General features: G+C 40.1%; 1 long non-coding RNA gene across 9 annotated transcripts in view; it reads left to right on the top strand.

Moving 5' to 3' along the window:
- Positions 1-19,021, top strand: part of LOC108529336 (uncharacterized) — a 68,334-nt gene that overhangs the window by 34,045 nt on the left and 15,268 nt on the right. For 5 of the 9 annotated variants that reach the window (XR_001885502.1, XR_001885504.1, XR_001885498.1 and 2 more), the window contains exons 2-5: positions 1,363-1,502; positions 12,819-12,932; positions 15,506-15,736; positions 16,737-16,855. This is a non-coding gene — a long non-coding RNA (uncharacterized LOC108529336). The remainder of the gene's footprint in view (positions 1-1,362; positions 1,503-12,818; positions 12,933-15,505; positions 15,737-16,736; positions 16,856-19,021) is intronic. The other 4 variants (XR_001885501.1, XR_001885503.1, XR_001885499.1 and 1 more) reach the window with 4 other exon arrangements.

A 19,021-nucleotide genomic window follows, 5' to 3' on the forward strand; every position in this document is an offset into this window, starting at 1 on the left:
ATTGTCCTTGGACCAAGCTTACACACTTCAGCCTTCTTTGGGTCAATTCCCTCCCATAAAGTTCCACGATTCTTCTTGCAAATAACTCCTTAGCAGGCAGGACTGCCCTGCTGATCCTCTAGACATGTTAGTGGAAGATTAGGATTTGCAGTAGCCTACTTGACCCTAGTCTCACTCTGCAGTACTGCTATGCATTGCTTTACATCGGCTCCCTTTGGTCATTTTGAACAGCGTTCTAATGAATTTCTGTGTACCCCATCATCCCCACCCTCAACTCCCTTTAGCCACATCAGAGTTATAAGTGGGTTTGGAATCTTTTCACGTTGTATCAAAGAGTTTAGAAAGCTAGTTCATTTCTAAGCTTTTATTTTTTAAAGTAGTCCTTAAATTATTTATTTAAATAAAATAATTTCAAGTAGCCTGTAAATTAAATTATTTAAGCCACTAATCCTTGATAGTAAATCCATTAAACTATTTTATCCTAAGTATAAGTGAAATTAGTTATTAGTAAGGGTTATCCCATTTAAGAAAAAGTTACTGAAGAGTTGGAGACCTGGCAGTCAGCCAGGATGAAGTAGTACTTTTTTTTTTTTTTTTTTTTTTTTTTTTGGAGACAGAGCCTTACTCTGCCACCCAGGCTGGAATGCAGTGGTGCAATCTTGGCTCACCACAACCTCCGCCTTTTGGGTTCAAGTAATTCTTCTGCCTCAGCCTCCTGTGTAGCTGGGATTACGGGTGCCTGCCATCATGCCCGACTAATTTTTGTATTTTTAGTAGAGATGGGGATTCACCATGTTGGCTAGGCTGGTCTCAAACTCCTGGCCTCAAGTGATCCGCCTGCCTTGGCCTCCCAAAGTGCTGGGATTACAGGCATGAACCACTGTGCCCGGCCCAAGCAGTACATTTTAAAACTCTTATACTTTTTTCTTTTAGAATACAGTCTAGGTTACCCATTTCTAAAGTCTGCAGATTTCTCAAAGGTCCTCCTAAGGGGTTGGTGATATTCTCACTGAGGCCAAAATGAAAATTTGAGGGACATAATTGCCTTTGAATATTTTGAAAATGTCCACATCAGGAACTCTACTGGGAGACAAACTAAGTTTTGTCACTTTTCTATACCTTTTATATCCCTACCCACCAAAGAAAGAAAAAAAAACATATTTAGAATTATGTTTAATTGATTCAAGCTTGTTTGTTAATTTGGGAAATTTGAGAAATTTGCTTCAATTTTTGACATTTAAATTATGAAACTGGAATCTTGAATGTATAATCTTAGTTGTTATAACACAGCTAATCTTGGTTAAGCTGGTAATGTGTTGCTTAGACAAAGACAACTTAATCTTCTTATTCTTTATCCCCAAGGAGATTATGCATATGTAATCAGAAAAAGCCTGTCTTAAAAACTGAACTAGAAGTCTTCAAGCTTTATGATATTATGAACTTTCCCTAAACTCTGACACTGTCTGTAGCAGCTCTCTTAATTTGGATCTTGTCTATATGTGGTAAGTGTATAGAAGTGAATTGTGATATTCTTTGTAAGTTTTTTCTTTAACTAATTTGACTTATTTTTATTTAACCAAATGAAACAAACCAAGAGAAGAATATTCAGGTGACAGTCCTTGTTTCAGCAGCTTAGAAGAGATAACCCTATTGGACAGAAAATAAGAGTTATTGTCACATGGTCCTGAACTTTGGTGACTTTGCGAAGCTCCTAAACTTTGGTGACTGTTCATAGCAGTAGAAAGCAGGCAACTCGGCCAGGCACGGTCACTCACGCCTATAATCCCAGCACGTTGGGAGGCCAAGGCAGGCGGATCATCAGAGGTCAGGAGTTCGAGACCAGCCTGGGCAAAACCCTGTTTCTACTAAATATACAAAAATTAGCTGAGTGTGGTGGTGCATGCCTGCAATCCCAGCTACTTGGAAGACTGAGGCACGAGAATCACGTGAACCTGGGAGGCAGAGGTTGCAGTGAGCTGAGATTGCACTACTGCCCTCCAGCCTGGGCGACAAAGTGAGACTCTATCTCAAAAAAAAAAAAAAAAAGAAAAAAAAGCAAGAAAACAGGCAAATGAAGGTCAGATGGTCACTCAGTGAGTCAGACAGAGGGAGATGGAGGCTCACTGACAGCATTAATAAACACAGAACTGAGGCTGCTTGGTAGAGGGTGTCATTGCATTAAATAATTATTTCAAATAATTCATGCAAATTAAACTATGCCTGCTTTTTAGATAAACCAAGAGATGCTAAAATAGCACTCGCCCGCCATCTGCATCAATGATTATCCTCCCCAGACTGAGACAAGAGACGGGACTCTGCCATGACCCAAGTCTGTCTCAGATCCCTTGTGAGCACCTAGCCATATTTAAAAGTTCATTGTGACCCCTGCAGTGCTAATAAGCTAATAAGTTATTTTATCTGCTGCTCAACCAAAGAAAACCTGGCAGTGTTGAGGTTTGTAAGAGATGGTTGGCTAATCTCCATCAGGTGCCTTCCTGGGGAATTTTCTTTTCTTTTTTTTTTTTTTTTTGAGACGGAGTCTCGCTCTGTCGCCCAGGCTGGAGTGCAGTGGCCGGATCTCAGCTCACTGCAAGCTCCGCCTCCCGGGTTTACGCCATTCTCCTGCCTCAGCCTCCCGAGTAGCTGGGACTACAGGCGCCAGCCACCTCGCCCGGCTAGTTTTTTGTATTTTTTAGTAGAGACGGGGTTTCACCGTGTTAGTCAGGATGGTCTCGATCTCCTGACCTCGTGATCCGCCCGTCTCGGCCTCCAAAGTGCTGGGATTACAGGCTTGAGCCACCGCGCCCGGCCCCTGGGGAATTTTCAAAGGTTATTTTGAACACCTCCATTTTGTCTTGAGCTGATTGTAGAATACCGTTCCTGAGTAATTTGCTATCCCAGTATACACTCATCACTACTATGTACATCTGTCCCTGCTCCCTTCATCTCTAAGAAAAAAAAAAAATTCTGTGATATCACTTCTCTGTTCCATACATTCTTGTTTTAAAATATTGGACTACAAGATGGCTGCTTAGAAGCATTTCGAGCATGCTTCATTCACCGAGAACCAAAATAGTGTATAGACAAACATACTTTGAATACATTATCCAAAAGGGAACACCAGAGTTCAACAGAAAAGTGAAAGGAAACTCTAAAACTGAGAAAACAGAAGGAAACTGTCAGCTTGTGTGGCCAGGACTGACCAGGAGCCAGAAGTAAGTCCCCAATATTTATATGGTCCACTTTCCCACTGGAGAATCATACAATCCAGGCCACAGGTGTGTGCCTTGACCCTCTGAGGACTGGGAAGTAAGTGTGGCATGAGTTCCAGCCACCAGCACTAGAACTTGGCACCACACCAGGATCAGAGCAGGATGAGAGTTGCCATGGAGGCTTGGTCTTGAGCTGGGCATGGCCGCTTACACCCCAGGACTGAGATATGGACTAGGCAGGAACTTCCTGGTCTGGCTGAATAGCTGAACAACTGGAATAGGGGAGGGATTCTCTCTGGGGCTAAGGCCTAAGAGGAACATAAGTCCCCCACCTGTCAGCCGAAGCTGTGGCCACTGAGACGACCTCCACACTCCCTGAGGTAGGACTTCAGTGTGGCAGCAGTCACTTCTCAGTCAAGCACTCTTCAGTCAAACATTTATGCCTGACCTCTGGCCTCCTGGGTGACAGAGGTTAGGCATAAACCCCTACCACCACCATCTCGTCTGGCTCTTGCCTATCAGCACCACCTGCTGACCTGGAGGCCAGCCTATACAGCTAATTGCAACCCCTGCCAATACAAGAACACAGCACTTGGAGACTAAAAGAGCATCTCACCACCACTGCTACTGCCATCACCCATGCCACCCTGGTTGCCAGGAGCTCAAGAACCTGCTCACTCACCCAATATATCACACTAGTACAACCAACATCCAAAAAAGCCATGCTGAGGCTCAAGAATTGACCTGCCTAAAACTACCAGCATAGGTGCCAGCATATGCCAGGTCACAAAGATAAACATGTTTAACCCACCACCATTACCACTGAAACCTAAAGAAGGGTTCACTGACAGCACCACTTCCAGTCCCCAGCACAACTTCACCACAGTGTCCACCAATAGCTTCACCCTAATACACAGAGGAAACCACAGATACCACTAACATTATTTATAGCCAAAGAAATCATACAGAGTCTCCAACATTTCACACACCCAGAAGCAAAACCAAAGGGCCCTACCCAACCATCATCATAGTCATATCTTCAGGAAAAATGTCCTCCCCAACCAACTAAATCCAAAAATAAGAAGAAGCGACGGTTACACCAGATGCTCAGAAATCAATATAAAGACACAGAAACATGAAAAACCAAGGTAAAATGATGCTTTCAAAGGAACACAATAATTCTTCAACAATAGCTCAAAACCAAAAATAAATCCTCAAAATCTCAGATAAAAAATTTGAAATATTGGTTTTAAAGACACTCCATGAAATGCAAGAAAAATCTGAAAACCAGTACAAAGAACTCAGAAAACCAATACAGGATATGAATGAGAGAATTACCAAAGAGATAGGTATCTTAAACAAACAAACAAGCAAACAAACAAAACAGAAATTCTGAAACTGAAAAATTCATTGTGGAAATACAAAATACATCTGAAAGTGTCAACAATACAATAGACCAAGCAGAAGAAAGAATTCAGAACTTGAAGAAAGTTCTTTTGAAATAATCCAGTCAGACAAAAACAAAAAAGAATGAACAAAGTCTTTAAGACATTTTGGACTGCATAAAGTAATTGACCTTATGAATTACCAGTATTCCCAAAGGTGAAGAGGGATTTAAAACAAAACAAAGAAAACTTAGAAAAACTATTTAACAAAATGGCAGATGAAAATTTCCAAAGTCTAGCATGTTATTTAGAAATCCAGGTACAGAGGTTTAGCAATCCATAGGAAAATGCAATGCAAAAAGTACTTAGCCATGACATACTAAAAACAGACTGTCTAAAGTCAAAGTGAAAGGACAAAGTCAGCAAAAGAAATAATCAACAGAGTGAACAGACCACCTGTGAGATGAGATAAAATATCTGCAAACTGTGCATCTGATAGAGGGCTAATATCTAGAACATACAAATAACTCAAACAACTCAACAACAACAAAACCCCCACAAATGATTCCATTAAAAAGTGGGCAAAGGACATGAATAGACATTTTTCAAAAGAACACATGCAAATCACCAACAGGTATATGAAAAAATGCTCAACATTACTAATCATCAGAGAATTGCAAGTTGGAACCATAATGAGATATCACCTTACCCAAGTCAGAATTGCTGTTATTAAAATGTCAAAAAATAACAGATGTTGGCAAGGATATGGAGAAAAGAGAACTCATATACACTGTTGGTGGGAATGTAAATTTGTACAACCTCCATGGCAAACAATATGAAGATTTATTAAATAACTAAAAGTAGAACCATCATATCTGCAGTGAAACTACTGCATATCCACAGTAGAACTACCAGATCCAGCAATCCCACTGCTAGGTATCTATCCAAAGGAAAATAAATCAATGTATCAAAAATATACCTGCACATGTATGTTTATTACAGCACTATTCACAATAGGAAAGATGGAATTAACCTATGTGTCCATCAACAGATGATTGGATATATCTTTCATCACTATATACACACAAAGGAATACTATTCAGCCATAAAAAGAACAAAATCATGTCCTTTGTAGCAACATGGATGGAATTATAGGTTATTATCTTAAGTGAAACAAATGAGACACAGAAATACAAATATTGAACATTCTCACTCATAGGTAGGAGCTAAAAAATGTGTACACATGGATGCAGAGAGTAGAATGGTGGACAATGGAGACTTGGAAGGGTGGGAGGTGGATAATGAGAAATTACTTAACAGGCACAATGTGTATTATTTGGATAACGGATACCCTAAAAGCCTTGAGTTGACCACTATGCAATCTATGCACGTAACAAAATTGCACTTGTACCCCTTAAATTTATACAAATAAAAATAAATAAGTAAAATAAAGTATGGGGCTAAGTTGGAAGGAGGGAGAAAGTGGGACGTGTTTTTTCTTCAGAACTCTTCTTAGCTGGACTTTGGCTCTATCACCCCATTGGTACCCAGACCCCTGTTTACATGCACTATACATTTCATGGTCCCGCTCAATTTCATGTAGTTGAAAACCGAATTCCAGCTTCTCTAGGCTGAGGCTCTGTTGTCACTTTCACAGTGACATCTGCCTTGACCATGCTATTTAAAATTGTACTACTAAAAATACAAAAAAACTAGCTGGGCATGGTGGTGGGTGTCTGTAATTCCAGCTACATGAGAGGCTGAGGCAGGAGAATTAGTTGAACCCAGAGGCAGAGGTTGCAGTGAGCTGAGGTTGTGCCTTTGCACTACAGCCTGGGTGACAGAGCAAGACTCTGTCTCAATACATACATACATACATACATAAAATAAAATAAAATGGTACTATCACCTGCCAATATTCCCAATGCCTCTAGCCTGGCTCTCCTTTTTTCTTTTTCTCATAGCACAACCACCTTCGCACTTTTTTGGACTGTTTTATTCTGACACATCTGACTTTTTAATTATGTTTATTGTTCATTGCCTATTACTTCCTTTTAGAAGGTAAACTCCACAATGCAGGGATCTTTATCAGTCTGTCTGGAGATGCGTCTTAATCACCTCAACAGTGCCTGGACCATGGTGTGTTTAATACATAATTGCAGAATGAACATGTGAGGCTTCTGCATCTGAATGCCCTGGAGAGAAACAGTTTGAGGAGCAATTACTGGGTTAAAGCAGATCTTACATCTGTCTAAATTCCCTCATTTTATCATCATTAAAAACAGGCCACAGGTAATTAGTAGAATTTCCAAAAACTGCTCATCATTTACTAGACCTGCATGAAAAAAAGCACAATGTCCAAAACAATTGACCATTTGACAACAGATCAAAACCTGTTACTGCAAATAGATATGGAACGGAAATTTGTATGACAGAAATGTCTAAATCTAGCCAACGGCCCATTTGTTTTAAATTAGTTCCTTATCCACAAAATCCTATTACAGCAAAGTGATTTAAAGAGATTCTTCGTCTTCTCTTTAATGTGACTTAACCTGTGTATTAAGAAGATTTCAATTAAATAGTTTGATGAGGAATCTACATTTTCTAGACCACAAGAGTCATTTAAAACATGACACTTAAAAAAAAAAAAAAAACTCTGCTATTATCAAAATCTCAACAACGTCTACCTTTTCCTAAAGTGTGTTTAGTATTGATGCAGACAAGGCTCAGATTTTTTGCTTCCTTAATTTTATCTGCAATTGCCCCCAAAGGGCAAAAATACACATTTTAAAAGTCTTAAGGAGTTATTTAAAACATCGACCCACGTTTTTCTTAACAACATTTGAAACTTACCACTGCCTACTCACTTCAGGTATAACCGTGATGTACCTGAAGGAATTGAACATTAGCAAATCAATGAAGTGCCATTTCAGCACTGTGGGTCGTATTTTTCTCTTTTTATTAAAATTCTGGTTTGTCCAGAGTCTCATTTTTTCATGTACAGCCATTGTAATTTGTACTGCTGATTTCAGCCACAAAGGTACAAAGATTATGTTTTTCTGAGACAAAAAATGCACCAACAGTTTTGGGAATCAGACATACATTGATTAGAATCCTGGATCCATCCCTCCCCAGCTGAGCTTGACTTTAGGTATGGTCTCTAACTATCCTGAGACTCAGTCTCTTCATCCGTAAAATGAGCCTGTTAACATCTACTTAGCAGTATCGCCATGGCTAAACTTCCAATACAATGTCTGGCATGTAGAGGCTATATATCCACTTTCTTTACAGGTATTGATTCTTGCTTAAGATCCTGGAAGTAATCTGATCCTGGAAGTAATCTGAACATTTCAGGAGGCCCAAAGATCACTATTGGGTCTTTGCTTAATCAAAGGGACATATATACCATTTCTTAACTGTTGTGAGTTGAAGTGTGTCCCTTAAAAAGATGTTGAAGTCTTAACTCCTAGTACCTGTGAACGTGATCTTTTTTGGATATAGGATCTTTGCAGATGATTGAGTTAAGATGAGGTGATTAGGATGGGCCCTAATCCAATATGGTGATGTCCTAATAAAAAGGAGCAATTAGATACATATTCCCTCCCAGGGAGGCCATGGTGTGAAGATGAAGGCAGAGATTAGGGTGATGCACCCATTCATCAAGGAATGCCAAAGACTGCCAGAAAATCACCAGAAGCTAAGACAGAGCATGAAACAGATTCTTCTTCATAGCACCTTGATCTTGGACTTCCAGTCTCAAAAACCGTGAGACACTAAATTTCTGTTGTTTAAGCTACCCAGTTTGCGCTTTGTTACGGCAACCCTAGCAAACAAATCCAGAGATTCAGGTCATACATTGGATGTTTAGGGAGGAGGGAAGCAGCTTGTATGTAGCTCTTGCATTGTTGCCATATTGGTGTGTCCAACTTCTAGGTCTGGAGGGGAAAGCAGAATCTGGAATGTATATTTCACTTGACAATCTAAACATACCTGGTTGCCTGGCCTCAGGGTGGAGAGAGGGAGAGGCAGCCAGATGCAGAGGGAGGGAGGGGTAGAGTGAAGAATAAGGAAAGGAGCAAGGAGGAGGACAGGGAGGGGAGAAAGAAAAGTAAGCTGAAGATCAGCAAACTTGTCAAAATGTTGCCAAGAAGAGGGTGGTGGCAAAGACGTTTTAAAGTTCTTTCCCCTCCTCAGCTTCAGGCAAATAAGTCTTTCCATCATCAGGGCAGGTTTTTTTTTTTTTCCTAATTTAATTTAATTTTATTTTCCTCTTTACTCAAAGAAAGCAAGCTTTAAGCATTCACCCTTCCCACTAGCTGTGTTAACCGAGCTGCACAAGCTGCAGCTGAGCAATTGTTACAGCGCTAGCTCCTCCTGGCCAGCCTTAGCCTGCAAAGCACCGAGGGTGGCTAGAAGGAGATTATTATGGTTTGGCTATGTCCCCACTCAAGTCTCATGTTGAATTGTAGCTCCTACAATTCCCGTGTATCTTGGGAGGGACCCGATGGGAGATAACTGAATCATGGGGCGTTTTCCCCCATACTGTTCTCATAGTAGTAAATAAGTCTCACGAGATCTGACACTTTTGTAAGTGGTTTCCCCATTCACTTGGCTCTCATTCTGTCTTGCCTGCTGCCATGTAAGATGTGCCTTTTGCCTTCTGCCATGATTGTGAGGCCTCCCCAGCCATGTGAAACTGTGAGTCCATTAAACCTCTTTTTCTTTATAAATTACCCAGTCTCAGGTATGTCTTTATCAGCAGCGTGAAAACGGACTATTACAGAGATTCTCACTTCCCACCTCTCCACCCCAGAGCAGGCCCCCTCAAGCTTTTCTGTGTCTAATAGGGCAGTAGAACAATTAACTGTTAGTGCTTATTCTTGAATCAACCAAAGTAGTGCTGGAATACACACAAATTTGGGGTCTTTAAACAATGTAGTTACCAGTAGTCATCATTTATTGACTACCTAGTGTGTGCCAAGCACTGTGGAAAACATTTAGCACATGCACTATTTCACAGGCATTTATTCAACAATAAATAAAAGCCTACTGGCCAGACACAGTGGTTCAAGCCTATAATCCCAGCATTTTGGGGAGGCTGAAACAGGAGGATTACTTGAGCCTAGGAGTTTGAGATCAGTGTAGGCAGTATAGTGAGACCTTGTCTCTACAAAAAATTAAAAAATTAGCTGGGCATGGTGACATGCAGCTATAATCCCAGCTGCTTCTTGAGAAGCTGAGGTGAGAGGATTGCTTGAGCCCAGGAGGTGGAGGCTGCAGTGAGCCATCCATATACCACTGCACTCCAGTCCGGGTGACAGAGTGAGACCCTGGTCTCAAAAAAGTAAAATAAAATAAAAGCCTGTTATGTAGAAGTCACTAAATTGGATGCTGGAAATGCAATGATGAACAAGACAGATACAGTCCCTGCCTATGATAGACACTATGTTTTACTTACCAAATACCTTCCCTACCTTTTTCCCCCAATTACATTGTGCAAAATCTCACTCTCCCAGCTTCCCCTGCAGCTTGAAATTCTAAGCAACACATTTATGTCCACAGATACATGAATGCTTTCCTGCTAAAATTAGAGAGATACGGTTATCTTAATCCCTTTCCCTTTATTCCAGCTTGATTTAGATGTGATGGCTGGAGCTGCAGTAGCCATCTTGAACCCATGAAGTAAATAAAGATCAAAAGAGTCAAAGAGACATCCTAATACGGTTGAGCTTCTGAGACATTGCCAGCAACCAAGACTTCTGAACTTTTTGTTTAGAGGGGGAAGGTGAATGTTTGTATGTTTAAGCCACTGTTAGCCAGGCTTTCTGTTATATGTAGCTGAATGTACTTCAAAATTGATACAACTGTCTTGATGAAGTTTATATCTATCTGGGGAGACAAATACGACCAATTTACTTCAGAATAATTATTTAATTAGGATTGTGACAAGTGCTGCAAAGAAGTACAGGATAGTAGGAGCATGGACAATGAGTATGTCCAACTCCAAAGTCCATGCTGCCTAGAAACAGACTTGGATATAATCAAGATTCTGCCACTTGTTATATGACTTTGGCCAAATAACTTTACTAAGCCTCAGTTACCCCTGTCTTCTGTGAAATAGGAACTATGATTATCTCTTATAGATTTGTCATGAGGATTAAATCATAAAATGCAGATAAAATGGTTTGTGGGTTCCTATCACATAGTAAGCACTCAGTAATAAGCCATCATTGTTGCGTTATTATATTATGTATCACATGTGTTGATATCACATATGTGTATTAACGTATGATTGTGGTATCGGAATTCTAAAATGACCTCAGGAATCCCACTCCCTCATGTACAAGCCTTGTATAATCTTCTCCCGAGTGTTTGCAGAACTTGTGAATATGACAGTAATCTCTCCTGTGATTATATTACCTAATATGGCAAGTGAAAGATTATTCACAGAGGGCCTGACCTAATCAGGTGGGTCTAATAATATCTCCAGATATTTACAGAGAATAAAAAGCCAGAGATGTGCTCCTATTGGCTTGAAGGAAGTAGTACTATGTTGTGAATTACTTACGGTGGCCACTTGACAAAGAACTGAATACAGCCATCAGGAACCTAGAGTGGTTGCTGGCCTACAGCTAGCAAGAAAATAGGTAACTTATCTCAGTCTATGGTAGGAAGGACGTTATGTGCTAACAACATGAGAGCTTGTTGGAGGACCTGAACCTTAGATGACATAGTCGACACCTTAATTTCAGCCTGGAGAGACCCTGAGCAGAGAATCCACCTAAGTTTGATCTACAGAACACAGGAGATAACCAGTTTGTCTTGTTTTATGGCACTGTGTGTGGTAATTTGTGATACAGTTATATAAAATGAGTATGTGTATATATATAATTATAGTATGTGGACTGATACATAGTCGTGTGTCACCTATTGACGGGGATACTTTCTGAGAAGTGCATCATTAGGCTACTTTATCACTGTGTGGACATCACAGAGTGTGCTGACACAGAACTAGATGGTATAGTCTACTCCACACCTAGTCTATATTGTATGACCTGTGGCTCCTAGGCCATAAACCTGTACAGCATGTTACTGTACTGAATACTATAAGCAATCATAAAACAATGGTAAGTATTTGTATATTTAAACATATCTCTACATTAAAAAGGTACAGTAAAAATATGATATAAGAGATTTAAAAAAAAAATAGTACTGTAGAGGCAAAGGAAAAGCTTTCTGCCCTCTGAAGTTTCACTGAAAATCAACTGACAAAAGGCAGATTCCTATGACAAAAGGGCATACAAATGTATTCTAATGTGCGTAATACAGGGGAATTGCATGAGAATGATTATCCAATAACCCAAGAAGATTCAGATCTTTATATAAACTTCTTCATAAGGAGGAAGAGATGGGGGAAATGTAGTAATTGAGGGATTATAAATGATTTTTAGGGGAAGTGAATAGACTTGGAGAACATACAATAGTCTGGGGCAAAGTCTGTCGGGCTTGGAGAACAGATCATGGTTTGTGAAAAATGTCTGTCCAGATGTGTTGACAGACTTTAGTCTTTCTTCCTGCAGCATGAGCTAAGTTAATGAGAACTCAGGGAAGGAAACACAGTTGATTGTTTTCTTCTTTAGTGGATCTGGACTTTAGGCAGATAAGGGAGTATCAGAGTAAAGCTTTTTCCAGTGCCTGCCAGTCTCCAGTGGCTTTTAATTTAAAATAATCAGCATACCAGGGTGCCATATTTTGAGGTGAAAATCTCTGGTCTTCAGTACATCTGAATAGGGCGCTGACTGTGAATGAAGCTTGCCAGGCTGGAAGCCACTCTGGGTGAGTCAGCGAGTGAGTGAGTGGTGAGAATTTATAAACACTGCACATTTAGGCTGCAGTTAATTTATTTTTAATTTCTTTCTTCAATAATAACCGTAGCCTACTGTAACTTCATAGACTTTAATTTTATAAACTTTAATTTATTAATTTTTTTTACTTTTTGGTAATAACACTTAGCTGAAAACACAAACATGTATAGCTCTACAAAATATTTTGTTCTTCGTATACGTTATTGTGTAAACTTTTTCTAGTTAATAATATTTTTTAACTTTTAAATTGTTTTGTTAAAAACAAAGACCACAAACTACACATTATCTTAAGCTCACAAAGGGTCGGGATCATCAATCTCACTGTCTTCTCTCTCCCCATCTTATATCACTGGAAGGTCTTCAGGGGCAGTAACATGCATGGAGCTGTCATCCCCTATAATATCAATGCCCTCTTCTGGAATACCTTCTGAAGGACCTGCCTGAGACTGTTTTACAGTTAACTTTTTAATGTAAGTAGAAAGAGTACACTCTAAAATAACAATAAAAAGTATAGTAAATACATAAGCCAGTAACATTCATTTATTATTATCAAATATTATGCACTACACATAATTTTATGTTACACCTTTTTTGTTGGTTTGTTTTTGAGATGGAGTCTTGCTCTGTCACCCAGGTTGGGGTGCAATGGCGCCATCTCGGCTCAATGCAACTCCCGCCTCCCAGGTTCAAGTGATTCATTCTCCTGCCTCAGCCTCCCGAGTAGCTGGGATTACAGATGCCACCACCATGCCTGGCTACTTTTTTTTGTATTTTTTAGTAGAGATGGGGTTTCACCCTGTTGGCCAGGCTGGTCTCAAACTCCTGACCTCATGATTCACCCTTCTTGGCCTCCCAAAGTGCTGGGATTACAGGTGTGAGCCACTGTGCGTGGCCTGTGTTATACCTTTATGTGACTGGCAGCACAGTAGGTTTGTTTACAAAGCATCACCGTAAACCCATGAGCAATGTGTTGCACTACAACATTGTGGTGGTTACAATGTCACTAGGCAGTAGGAATTTTTCAGCTCCATTATCATGTTATAGGACTATCATAGTTTATGTGATCCATCACCGAGCAAAAAGTTGTTCTTCATTGCATGACTGTATTACATAAAAATATATTGCATCAGGGTAAAGTCAAAGACGCTTTCTCAAAGAGGTCCAAAAATAGAATTAGAGAATAATCCAATGCATGAGGAATGTATTTCCCTCCTGAATTACAGTCCTTAAGTGAGCACAGCAGGTTCAGGGGTGGCTTGAATTTACACGGACATTCAAGCACTCTTGCTTCTCTCATTTTGTTACCCTGGCAACCCCCCAGAAGGAGCCCTGTCCTCATCTGTGTGGTCAAAAATGAATCCTGGATATATCAGGGTGGAAGAGAAACCAGATTCAGAGCATCAGTTTCATTTTAAGCAAAGGATCCAGGAGTTGTACTGTATTCACATTCCATTTTTGAGAATATAGCCGCATGACTGTACCTAGTCTCAAGGAGTTAGGAAAGTGCAATCTTAGGGTGGCATGTGGCATATGCCCAGAAGAAATGCAGAGAAGATTTTGGTCGACAATTAGCAGTTTCTACCACAAGGATTATGAAATAGCGGTAATCGCTATGATATCCTGCCAAATTATTCTCCAACCTTGCTTTCCTACTGGGGACTTTGTTTTCATTACTTCAGAGAAGGCCAAATTTAACTGCAGAAGAGACACCTCACTATTTTGTAATGCTGAGTCACTCATTCATGAGGCAATGTTGACCTCTGCCTAGAACAGAGGTAACATTAACAATGAGTGTAATGCTTGCTGCTAATTATTGCAATTCATGATCAAAATGTACTTTTCTTAATGCTTTGCAAACAGGTACAGATATGTTCCAATTAACAGATTTTTGTCCACCTACTCATCTTCACCTGTGACATGGTACTGGGGAGTTGAGGGATGATTAAAAAACAATAAAGATCTCTTCCTACACACAGCCTAACATTTCCCTATCCGTCATCTCTTCCCCTTTAGAGGATTGCAGGAGAAGGCAATGTAGAAGGATATGGGCCACTTTTGCTGTGATTTAGTCATCAGGCCAAGAGGGATGCATGCTGCTAGACAGTGCCTTTCTTGTGGCAAGAAAGTACATGAGGGCAGCTTCAGATTTTCTCTGAGGATTAAGTTGAGGAAAATGCCCCTCTGCTGAGATTCCCCCAGAGACTACAAGAGGATGAGTGTTTTACAGGGATACAGATAGGAGAGTACATTTATTTTGTTGACTAAGTAGTCACTCAATAAATGTTTACGGATGTCAACGACAGTATATACACACAAGGTCATCCATGTTAAGAGAAAAGGAAAATATTCTCACAACTCTTCAGAATTCCTTCCATAGAATCTTACTCATTGTTGGTTTCTTCTCTTAAGCCGGAGCTCAGCTTCAGGAGTACTTTTCAAAATATCATGTATTTTGCAAACTCTATAAAACTCCATGTGTCATTTCATCCAGAAAACTTGTTTGTAATGCTTTTTTTTCTCTGGAGTCTAAGCTGCTTGATGCCACCAGGCCTTGAGAAAAAGCTGGCCTTCTGATAGGATTGCTATTGAGTAACAAAAATTCTTGGATTCTGATAACATCTTTCATGCAGAAACTCAAAGCATCTCCTAAATTATAAGCCCATCCTTTTACTCTGTTCTACACTCTCACAGTGAGTAGAATGTTTGGGTTTTTTTTTTTTTTCTTCCAAGAATATTTCTCAAGTAGCAGAATCCACTTCGTTTCAAATTAAACCACCCCAATTAATGGTCCAATTCCCCATATAATACTAGGTTTAATCTCTGCACAGGCAGAAAGCTGGTCTTTGTAACTCCTGACTAGGACAGTCTAGGTTTTTAGTGCTGGTTCTATCATTTAGATTATGTAAGAACAGGCATCATAAATCTATGGAATGACTTAAAGTGTAGCTAATCAACTGGCCAGAGAACCTAAGAGGGGTAGGGTCTAAGGTAGAATAAGGAAGAAGTAAGGAATATGACTCTCTTACTCCTCTCTCCTTTCCAGCATTTCTCAATTGCAAGGGTGAGGAATGGATCTGTGCTTTATTAAAATAATTGGCAATGATTCCGGCTAGGGGCATGGCTGCCAGCAGCGTTAGGCCTTCACCTCACCAGACACATACAAAGAAGAAATAACTTTTGGAAACACAAGTTGCAGGTACTACCAGGATTATAGAAGGCATATCTTTCTCAATACAGTTTGCGATTTCATCCAGATCTCTGGTGAGCTACCAAGGTAGGTCTACTGGGAAACTAAACAAACCAGCAACACCTTGAATTTGTGTGGCCGTTTGTGTTCTTCACAGCATGTTCACATCTTTTATCTCAGGTGTTCTCACAGCAGCTCATGGGAGTAATAATAAGAGCTCGCGGCCGGGCGCGGTGGCTCAAGCCTGTAATCCCAGCACTTTGGGAGGCCGAGATGGGCGGATCACGAGGTCAGGAGATCGAGACCATCCTGGCTAACACGGTGAAACCTCGTCTCTACTAAAATACAAAACCTAGCTGGGCGAGGTGGCGGGCGCCTGTAGTCCCAGCTACTCCGGAGGCTGAGGCAGGAGAATGGCATAAACCCGGGAGGCGGAGCTTGCAGTGAGCTGAGATCCGGCCACTGCACTCCAGCCCGGGCGACAGAGCAAGACTCCGTCTCAAAAAAAAAAAAAAAAAAAAAAAAAAAAAAAAAAAAAAAAAAAAGCTCGATTATTGAGCATTTAGTATGTGCCAAGTGTGCACATATTCACTCATTGACTCTTCACAACAATCCTGAGAGTTAAGTTCTATTGCTAGCCCCATTTTACAGATGATGCTTAGAGAGGTTGAGCTTCCTGAGTTCACACAGTGGTAAATGATAGAACTAGCACTAGAAACCTAGACTATCCAGAGCCCAGATGCTAAATCACTGTATTATGTGGGCTCAATGGCTTTTAGATAATTTAAGTGACTAGGATCCAGTAGCGCTGGAATTAAGACTTATTTGTCCTGCTGTTTCCTTATTTCAGCATTCTACTGTTTGGGGGAGCTCTTAGGCTTTGTGTTTAGATGACCTTCGTTGCCTGAGTCCACTGTGGCTGTGATTTTCCCTCCTGTAGTTGCTCAGGAATCAACCTTTTCCAAGGTCAAGATTTGAAACGTTTAATTTTCTGCAAGTTGACATTTTACCATTTCATTTTACCATTCATAGTTCCAAAGCCTCCTACAGCTTTTAAAGGAGTAATTTCAGATATCCACTCCCACAGCTCTAAGAACAACTCATTTCAATCTTGGGACCTTGACCAGAATTCAGGGAAACTAGCATGATCCTTCCTGTCTGACGTTTCATTCCATCTAATATCCACAGCTGTTTCTTACCTATGAGGTAAGAGGTGGGGAGAATTTTAGTTTTCCAGATGAAACCCTTTACCTGATGTTTTGTACTGGGAAAACAAAATGCCCAGACAACTAATGTTTCTTTTCTTTTCTTTTGAGATGGAGTTCCGCTCTTCTCGCCCGGTTGGAAGTGCAGTGGCACGATCTTGGCTCACTGCAACCTCTGCCTCCTGGGTTCAGGCGATTCTCCTGGCCCAGCCTCCCAAGTACTGGAATTACAGGCGCCCCCCACCACTCCCAGCTAATTTTTGTATTTTTAGTAGAGACTGGGTTTTACCATGTTAGCCAGGCTGGTCTCAAACTCCTGACCTCAGGCGATCCACCCATCTTGGTCTCCCAAAGTGCTGGAATTACAGGCGTGAGCCACCATGCCCAACCAACTAATGTTTCTTTATTCATTGGGCTATTTGGGGATCATGCAATTAGAGGAAAAATATGTTCCATAAGGTTTTGTCGCTAAGGGATAGTAGTGCAAACCCATCCAATCTAATCATAATACAAATTATTCAGTAGATCTGAAATAAGTCCCATAAGCCCAGGAAAAAGAGAAGTCTTAATTATTTGTACCAAAGAATGGCTTTAGAAGATTAATGTTAGAGGATGGCCTAATACATTTTTTTTGATAACACACAAGTATTTATGAAGTAAAAAACAACAGAGCGGACACAGTGGCTCATGCCCGTAATCCTAAACACTTTGGGAGGCCAAGGTGGGCAGATCACTGAGGTCAGGAGTTTGAGACCAGCCTGGCCAACATGCTAAAACCCCATCTCTACTAAAACAAAACAAAACAGTACAATACAAGTAAACAAAAATTAGCCGGGTGTGGTGGTGTACACCTGTAATCCCAGCTACTTGGGAGGCTGGGGCAGGAGAATTGCTTTAACCCAGGAAGTGGAGGTTGCAGTGAGCCAGGATGACCCCGCTGCACTCAAGCCTGGATGACAGAGTGAAAACTCTGTCTCCAACAAAAACAAAGAAACAAACAAACAAAACAAATACAGGAGAAATATTTTTAGCAACTTAACTTGAAAGTCAACAAAATCATAGCAAGCTTCTAGAGACTTGTTCTTCAAAAAATTTTTTAAAATATTTTTGGGTACATAGTATGTGTATGTATTTATGCGGTACATGAGATATTTTGGCACAGGCATGCAATGTGTAATAATCACATATGGAAAATGGGGTATCCATCCCCTCAAGCATTTATCCTTTGTGCTACAAACAATTTTATTACACTCTTTTAGTTATTTTTAAACGTACAATTAAATTATTATTGACTATAATTATCCTGTTGTGCTATTCAATACTAGATCTTATTTATTCTTTTTATGTTTTGGTACCCATTAACCAGCCCCACTTCCCCCATTCCCCCACTACCCTTCCCAGCTTCTAGTAACCACCCTTGTATTCTCTATCTCCATGAGTTCAATTGTTTTGATTTTTAGATCCCACAAATAAATGAGAACATGTGATGTTTGTCTTTCTGTGCCTGGCTTATTTTGCTTAACATAATGACCTCCAGTTCTATGCATGTTGTTGCAAATGACAGAATCTCATTCTTGTTTATGGCAGAATAGTGCTCCATTGTGTATATGTACCACATTTTCTCTATCCATTCATCTGCTAATGAAGACTTAGGTTGTTTCCAAGTCTTGGCTATTGTGAACAGTGCTGCAATAAACATGGGAGTGCAGATACTTCTTCTATATACTGATTTCTTTTCGTTTGGGTGTATTATATACCCAGTACTGGGATTGCTGGATCATATGGTAGTTCTATTTTTAGTTTTCTGAGGAACCGCCAAACTGTTAGAGACTTTTTCTTAATGACTGTTGATTAAAGACCATCTTGAAAGGATGTTAAAGGGGTTACTGGGCTGAATATTTATTTTCCCTAGTTTCTTAAATTCTGTATCTTTACCTATTGGTGATTTTGTTTTGAACTGGCCAAAATCTAGAGTTTTCAAGAGCTAATCTAGTACAAGATATTTAAAATTAAATGTAATGATGTTGATCTATTCTGTTAAACATGAGTGCAGTGATTCCCCTTTTAAAAATATGCATAAAACCCATGAGTCAAGGCCAATAAGAAGTCTAGAGACTATTCTAGAGAAAAGTAAGGCTACTTTTTTTTTTTTTTTTTTTTTTTTACG

Source organism: Rhinopithecus bieti, unplaced genomic scaffold (assembly GCF_001698545.2).
Source record: "Rhinopithecus bieti isolate Rb0 unplaced genomic scaffold, ASM169854v2 scaffold_5924, whole genome shotgun sequence".
Lineage (NCBI taxonomy): Eukaryota > Metazoa > Chordata > Mammalia > Primates > Cercopithecidae > Rhinopithecus > Rhinopithecus bieti.